The following is an 8,532-nucleotide window of genomic DNA, read 5'->3' on the forward strand; positions in this document are numbered from 1 at the left end:
AAATTAATTATTACAAAATTCACAACGATGTGTTGATAAAAAACAAATGTTATGTCATAATGAAATAGCTACATAAACAGAAATCCATTTAAAAACCCTTATAACTATAACTGTCATCAGTTTGATGAATTTTTTTTGAATACTTTTTGCCGCTAATACGGACCTGGACACAATGCAATCAATTTTATTTGAAATTTGAAAGAAATGTTTAATTTAAAATAATTTCAGTTACCACATGGAAACATAATTCACGAATTGTCTAGTTTTATAATTTTTGAATTAAAAAAAATCACTTACACCATAAACGTATCTAATCAATAATCCATAGAAAAATGCGAGGAGCACGTGATTCTTCTTTTTCAAATAACACATGATTGATATCGACACTCGTCTTCCTCGTTAATTTAAGAAATATAACAATGGAATGAAATCTTCAGTAGCATTTACTTCGTTTTATACATGTGGAAGATGATGGTTGATATTAAGTAATGCAATCTCGAGATAAAAAAGTGAGGGAAGGCGTAAAAGAGCTTTGAAATAAAAACAATGCAGCACGAAGGTTGCCATTCATGTTTTGAGATTAGAATAAAATAATGAAAATTTTAAAATTTTTGTATACTTGATCGAATTTGTGTAATTGTGTAGCCTAACATAATAGAAATTTTTTAAAAGATGTTACTAAGTCATTATGAACTTTTATATACGGTGAATCTAAAAAAAAATTAATAATTACAGAAAGTCCTAAAATGCTCACAATTTAATGCTAAAAGCAACGCGTAGCTGAGTGGGATATGGTAGTGAGCTAGTTTACCGATCATATCTCAAATATACGAGGTGTGAACTAAAATTTCGATGTATTAATTTGAACTGTTTTTGTTGAAAGATTAAATATCTTAAAGAGATTTCTGTGGTATTATGAGGAGCATTATTAAGTCTATTTCCAATTTGATATTATTTCTTGATATCCTAAATTCGAAAATGATATTGATTGTATTTTTTGCGTAACTAATATCTTCTTCTGTCGTCCAAATTATTTTCTTCCATCTCAATACTTTTTTTAAGCATGGCAACGTTGTTATAACGTTACTTCATACTCACTGTAGGAGCTTATTGAGTTAAAAAATACAATTAAAGAGCTCGGTAAGTTTTCAGTATACCAAAACGCGATGAAAATTCTCAAGGCCTAAAATATTATTATTATCTACTTTTATCTATATTTAAATCGTTTTTATCAGTTTTATATAACTATTTTGCACTCTTTAGTAATGTTGAATTTTTATTGCCAAATTATCTTTCGCGAATACCCTGTATATTTATACATTTTTATAATTTACACTCTCCCTAATTAATCTGTAGCAATTTAAATAAATTAATTATCATTTTGAAAATCAAAACAATGCAAATAAACTTAACTATTAACACATTCATAAAAAAATGATAAATGAAATTAAAATTATGTAATAAATATCACATTATTAAAAAATACAGTGCAACAATTATTACGTAGAATATTTTATTCAAATTTGAAATAACGAAAGGTTGTAGTGAGTTTTATACAGATATCCCTAAGAAATTCATGAGTTGCTGTTACTATGAAATCGTAATTCATAAACAAAATTAATTCATAGATATGTTCCGCGCTCAATAACCCAACGTGCAGGGCCAGCTGATGCACACATGTAGACGTGGAGAAGACGAACTAAATTTATACATTCTTATGAATTTTAATAGTGGATTTAAGAAAATTCTCATTAAATAATCAAAATATTGAACATACTACACTCAATTTCCATGCGAAAACACTTGTCTTTTGTAACTTTAAATACTTTTCAAGTAGCTATAAACGTGAACGTTATTTTTGTCTCAATATTTTACGTTGTGTTATACTCTCAACTAAAAATTTCACATTCGTTAAACATTTCATTAATTATTATAAAACAGTTTTATTCAGAGATCTGGCTATAAGTTGTTGTTATGATAAAATAATAACAGATGCATGTCAAAGTACAAGGTGACATTCGAGCAATGTTGCCAGATTTTGAAATTAATAAGCATATTAAGGAGATACAAAATTATGATTACGTGTGTCTTTAATCTGATAAAAGAAAAAAGAAGAAGAATAACGAATATATAATGATATAATAAAATAGATAAAATATGATTAAATAACCAATAAATAACTATGAAAACAGAAATAGAATAGGTGAAAATACTTAGGGGTGATAAAAAAAATACAAGAGGAACATAATATGATGATAATATGACAACTAGTATTACGAACAGTGTTGCCAAACTTTGAAATGAATAAGCACATTAAGGAAATATGATTTACGTATTCTTTTATCTGATTTTGGTACAAAACAAGGTTACCTCCAACATGAGAAGAAGAAGAAACATAAGAAAAATAAGGAATGATAATAAAAGAAAATAATGAAAATATGAGTAAATAAGTATGAAAACAGAAATAGAACAGGTGAAAATATTTTTGGGTGATAAAAAAAATACAAGAGGAACATAATATGATGATAATATGACAACTAGTATTACGAACAGTGTTGCCAAACTTTGAAATGAATAAGCACATTAAGGAAATATGATTTACGTATTCTTTTATCTGATTTTGGTACAAAACAAGGTTACCTCCAACATGACAAGAAACATAAGAAAAATAAGGAATGATAATAAAAGAAAATAATGAAAATATGAGTAAATAAGTATGAAAACAGAAATAGAACAGGTGAAAATATTTTTGGGTGATAAAAAAAATACAAGAGGAACATAATATGATGATAATATGACAACTAGTATTACGAACAGTGTTGCCAAACTTTGAAATTAATAAGCACATTAAGGAAATATGATTTACGTATTCTTTTATCTGATTTTGGTACAAAACAAGGTTACCTCCAACATGACAAGAAACATAAGAAAAATAAGGAATGATAATAAAAGAAAATAATGAAAATATGAGTAAATAAGTATGAAAACAGAAATAGAACAGGTGAAAATATTTTTGGGTGATAAAAAAAATACAAGAGGAACATAATATGTTGATAATATGACAACTAGTATTACGAACAGTGTTGCCAAACTTTGAAATTAATAAGCACATTAAGGAAATATGATTTACGTATTCTTTTATCTGATTTTGGTACAAAACAAGGTTACCTCCAACATGACAAGAAACATAAGAAAAATAAGGAATGATAATAAAAGAAAATAATGAAAATATGAGTAAATAAGTATGAAAACAGAAATAGAACAGGTGAAAATATTTTTGGGTGATAAAAAAAATACAAGAGGAACATAATATGATGATAATATGACAACTAGTATTACGAACAGTGTTGCCAAACTTTGAAATGAATAAGCACATTAAGGAAATATGATTTACGTATTCTTTTATCTGATTTTGGTACAAAACAAGGTTACCTCCAACATGACAAGAAACATAAGAAAAATAAGGAATGATAATAAAAGAAAATAATGAAAATATGAGTAAATAAGTATGAAAACAGAAATAGAACAGGTGAAAATATTTTTGGGTGATAAAAAAAATACAAGAGGAACATAATATGATGATAATATGACAACTAGTATTACGAACAGTGTTGCCAAACTTTGAAATTAATAAGCACATTAAGGAAATATGATTTACGTATTCTTTTATCTGATTTTGGTACAAAACAAGGTTACCTCCAACATGACAAGAAACATAAGAAAAATAAGGAATGATAATAAAAGAAAATAATGAAAATATGAGTAAATAAGTATGAAAACAGAAATAGAACAGGTCAAAATATTTTTGGGTGATAGAAAAAATACAAGAGGAACATAATATGATGATAATATGACAACTAGTATTACGAACAGTGTTGCCAAACTTTGAAATGAATAAGCACATTAAGGAAATATGATTTACGTATTCTTTTATCTGATTTTGGTACAAAACAAGGTTACCTCCAACATGACAAGAAACATAAGAAAAATAAGGAATGATAATAAAAGAAAATAATGAAAATATGAGTAAATAAGTATGAAAACAGAAATAGAACAGGTGAAAATATTTTTGGGTGATAGAAAAAATACAAGAGGAACATACTATGATGATAATATGACAACTAGTATTACGAACAGTGTTGCCAAACTTTGAAATGAATAAGCACATTAAGGAAATATGATTTACGTATTCTTTTATCTGATTTTGGTACAAAACAAGGTTACCTCCAACATGACAAGAAACATAAGAAAAATAAGGAATGATAATAAAAGAAAATAATGAAAATATGAGTAAATAAGTATGAAAACAGAAATAGAACAGGTGAAAATATTTTTGGGTGATAGAAAAAATACAAGAGGAACATACTATGATGATAATATGACAACTAGTATTACGAACAGTGTTGCCAAACTTTGAAATTAATAAGCACATTAAGGAAATATGATTTACGTATTCTTTTATCTGATTTTGGTACAAAACAAGGTTACCTCCAACATGACAAGAAACATAAGAAAAATAAGGAATGATAATAAAAGAAAATAATGAAAATATGAGTAAATAAGTATGAAAACAGAAATAGAACAGGTGAAAATATTTTTGGGTGATAGAAAAAATACAAGAGGAACATACTATGATGATAATATGACAACTAGTATTACGAACAGTGTTGCCAAACTTTGAAATGAATAAGCACATTAAGGAAATATGATTTACGTATTCTTTTATCTGATTTTGGTACAAAACAAGGTTACCTCCAACATGACAAGAAACATAAGAAAAATAAGGAATGATAATAAAAGAAAATAATGAAAATATGAGTAAATAAGTATGAAAACAGAAATAGAACAGGTGAAAATATTTTTGGGTGATAAAAAAAATACAAGAGGAACATAATATGTTGATAATATGACAACTAGTATTACGAACAGTGTTGCCAAACTTTGAAATGAATAAGCACATTAAGGAAATATGATTTACGTATTCTTTTATCTGATTTTGGTACAAAACAAGGTTACCTCTAACATGACAAGAAACATAAGAAAAATAAGGAATGATAATAAAAGAAAATAATGAAAATATGAGTAAATAAGTATGAAAACAGAAATAGAACAGGTGAAAATATTTTTGGGTGATAAAAAAAATACAAGAGGAACATAATATGTTGATAATATGACAACTAGTATTACGAACAGTGTTGCCAAACTTTGAAATTAATAAGCACATTAAGGAAATATGATTTACGTATTCTTTTATCTGATTTTGGTACAAAACAAGGTTACCTCCAACATGACAAGAAACATAAGAAAAATAAGGAATGATAATAAAAGAAAATAATGAAAATATGAGTAAATTACTATGGGAAATGTTTTACAGTAAATATTTCGGTTTGGAATGTTCCCCAGAACAGAAAAATTCACAGCTGAAGCCTGCTCCTATCAATCCATTCATCCTGGAGCCATCCATGTATCAGGTGGCTTCATCATTTAGTATAGCGGGCTTAGAATCATTAGTTTACTGCAATCTCTCTAAGCCCTTATTATTAATTATCAACATCAATGAATCAACATTCATCTGCAGCTTGAGAACAGTTTGTCGAAAGGCCAGTTTGCTTATATAGCTTATAGCTTCGACTTGTATCTTTAGGTGGAAGGTCCAAGAGGATCCTAATTGTGGATCTACGCGAGGCACTTAACTTTGTTCGCACAGGGCCACCACACGATAGGCTCCGTAAGAAAGAAAAGGTTCAACCATCGAAGTGGCGAGGATCTTCAGGTTCTGCCTCTAGAAAAACCTGCGGACATCTAGATTGTAATATTAGTATAAATTCATAAAATGGACGTCATCGATGACGTTTGTATCTATTTTTCTAATATATAGACGCTAACTGTAATCCACGCGGATGTAATTCATCAAGTTTTCACTGATATGGGAATAATATAATATTTTTCAAAAGTCAGACATTGACTTTGACGTTTATACAAATATATATATATACATTTTTGAAAAAGTTTATGGTGTTTATGATACCGCATTTAAGTATATAACGATGACTATATTTATGGTACTAGATGATAAATTTCGATGCATTTGCATGGATTAAACCTGTAAGTACAAAAACGGATTAATATAAATTTATAAATGTATGTGTTTAGATACATAAATTATTTGATAAATCTAAAGGAATTCATTGGAAGTTTGTAGAAATAGTGCACCCATCGAAGAACTTTACTGCAAAATTCGTGCTTAAATTAGCTTTCAATCCTTATAACCATAATATTAACCATCTTCAGTGTTTTGAAAGTGTTTGCTCGTTCAAAAAAAATATGTTGGTTTAGAAGTTTTCATCAAGGAAGCTTTCATATCTGTACCGGAGTTCAAAATCCGGAGTTGATTATTATTAAACCATCCTCAAACTTCTTGTTTTTGACGTGTTATTCCTGTTAAGTTTATTCTATGTATGATTCGATTTATATTTCAGTTACATAGTGGTGATACTTATCTTAGGACAACTTCCAATCTTATCAACTTCAGGGGACGCAATCTCGAAACGTGTTAGTTTCAACAACGTGGAAGATTTCAAAGACGTCGTCGAATTCAGCGATTCAAACAAAAACGATGTTAAAACCGAAGATTCCACTGTGGCATCGGAAAAAAACCAGGAAACGTTTGAAAGTCACAAAGTATGGCCTTTGTCGAGGGTTAAAACTGACGTTAACAACGTCCAGAAGTCACAAATTTCCATAAAAAATAAGAAAAACTATGATAAACTTAGTAATAGTGATCGAAATAATGATATTTATGTAGTGAGGAAACTTGGACCTTCTAAAGGATATTTTTTTGTTGAAAAAAGACATAAACCGAGTAGGAAACAAATAAAACATAAAAGAAACTGGGCTGATTCAAATAATCAGTTGGTTAATGGCGAAAATAGGTTAGAAAATGAAAAGGACAAAGGTATTAAAAATCTTATTATTGGCATAAAAACCCGAACACCCATTAAAAATTTATCTTAATTTGCATATATCTGATTCTACATTGACGAACGATTTCTGTTGTCCTGTTCACACTATCTGTATCTTTTATTCTTTTTTGCAGCTTCGCGATCTTCAACTTAACCAATTATCAGTTCATCAATATTCTCCTGAAGGATATTTCCTTCCTTCCCATTTTCACACTAGATCGATCATTATCCATAGGGATTCATCGTGGAACACGTATTCTATTCCTGATTTACGTTTGGTACTGCTGGAATCGCGATTATCATAGATGATGAACGTTTTCTGTTGTCCTGTTCACACGATCTATATCTTTCATTCTTTTTGTGCAGCTCCGCGATCTTTAAATTAACCAATTATTAGGTGATTAATGTCCTCCTGAAGGATATTTCCTTCTTCCTTCCGATTTTCACACTAGATCACGTGTTCTATTCCTGATTTTACGTTTGGCACTACTGGAATCGCGCTTATCATGGATGATGAACGTTTTCTGTTGTCCTGTTCACACATCCTGTGTCTTTCATTCTTTTTGTGCAGCTCCGCGATCTTCAAATTAACCAATTATCAGGTGATCAATGTCCTCCTGAAGGATATTTCCTTCTTCATTCCATTTTTCACACTAGATCGATCATTATCCATGGGGATTCATCGTGGAACACGCGTTCTATTCCTGATTTTACGTTTGGCACTACTGGAATCGCGCTTATCATAGATGATGAACGTTTTCTGTTGTCCTGTTCACACGATCTATATCTTTCATTCTTTTTGTGCAGCTCCGCGATCTTCAAATTAACCAATTATCAGGTGATCAATGTCCTCCTGAAGGATATTTCCTTCTTCATTCCATTTTTCACACTAGATCGATCATTATCCATGGGGATTCATCGTGGAACACGCGTTCTATTCCTGTTATTACGTTTGGCACTACTGGAATCGCGCTTATCATAGATGATGAACGTTTTCTGTTGTCCTGTTCACACATCCTGTGTCTTTCATTCTTTTTGTGCAGCTCCGCGATCTTCAAATTAACCAATTATCAGGTGATCAATGTCCTCCTGAAGGATATTTCCTTCTTCATTCCATTTTTCACACTAGATCGATCATTATCCATGGGGATTCATCGTGGAACACGCGTTCTATTCCTGATTTTACGTTTGGCACTACTGGAATCGCGCATATCATAGATGATGAACGTTTTCTGTTGTCCTGTTCACACGATCTATATCTTTCATTCTTTTTGTGCAGCTCCGCGATCTTCAAATTAACCAATTATCAGGTGATCAATGTCCTCCTGAAGGATATTTCCTTCTTCATTCCATTTTTCACACTAGATCGATCATTATCCATGGGGATTCATCGTGGAACACGCGTTCTATTCCTGTTATTACGTTTGGCACTACTGGAATCGCGCTTATCATAGATGATGAACGTTTTCTGTTGTCCTGTTCACACGACCTGTGTCTTTCATTCTTTTTGTGCAGCTCCGCGATCTTCAAATTAACCAATTATCAGGTGATCAATGTCCTCCTGAAGGAT

The sequence above is a fragment of the Diorhabda sublineata genome, chromosome 3 (genome assembly GCF_026230105.1).
Source record: "Diorhabda sublineata isolate icDioSubl1.1 chromosome 3, icDioSubl1.1, whole genome shotgun sequence".
Taxonomy (NCBI): Eukaryota; Metazoa; Arthropoda; class Insecta; order Coleoptera; family Chrysomelidae; genus Diorhabda; species Diorhabda sublineata.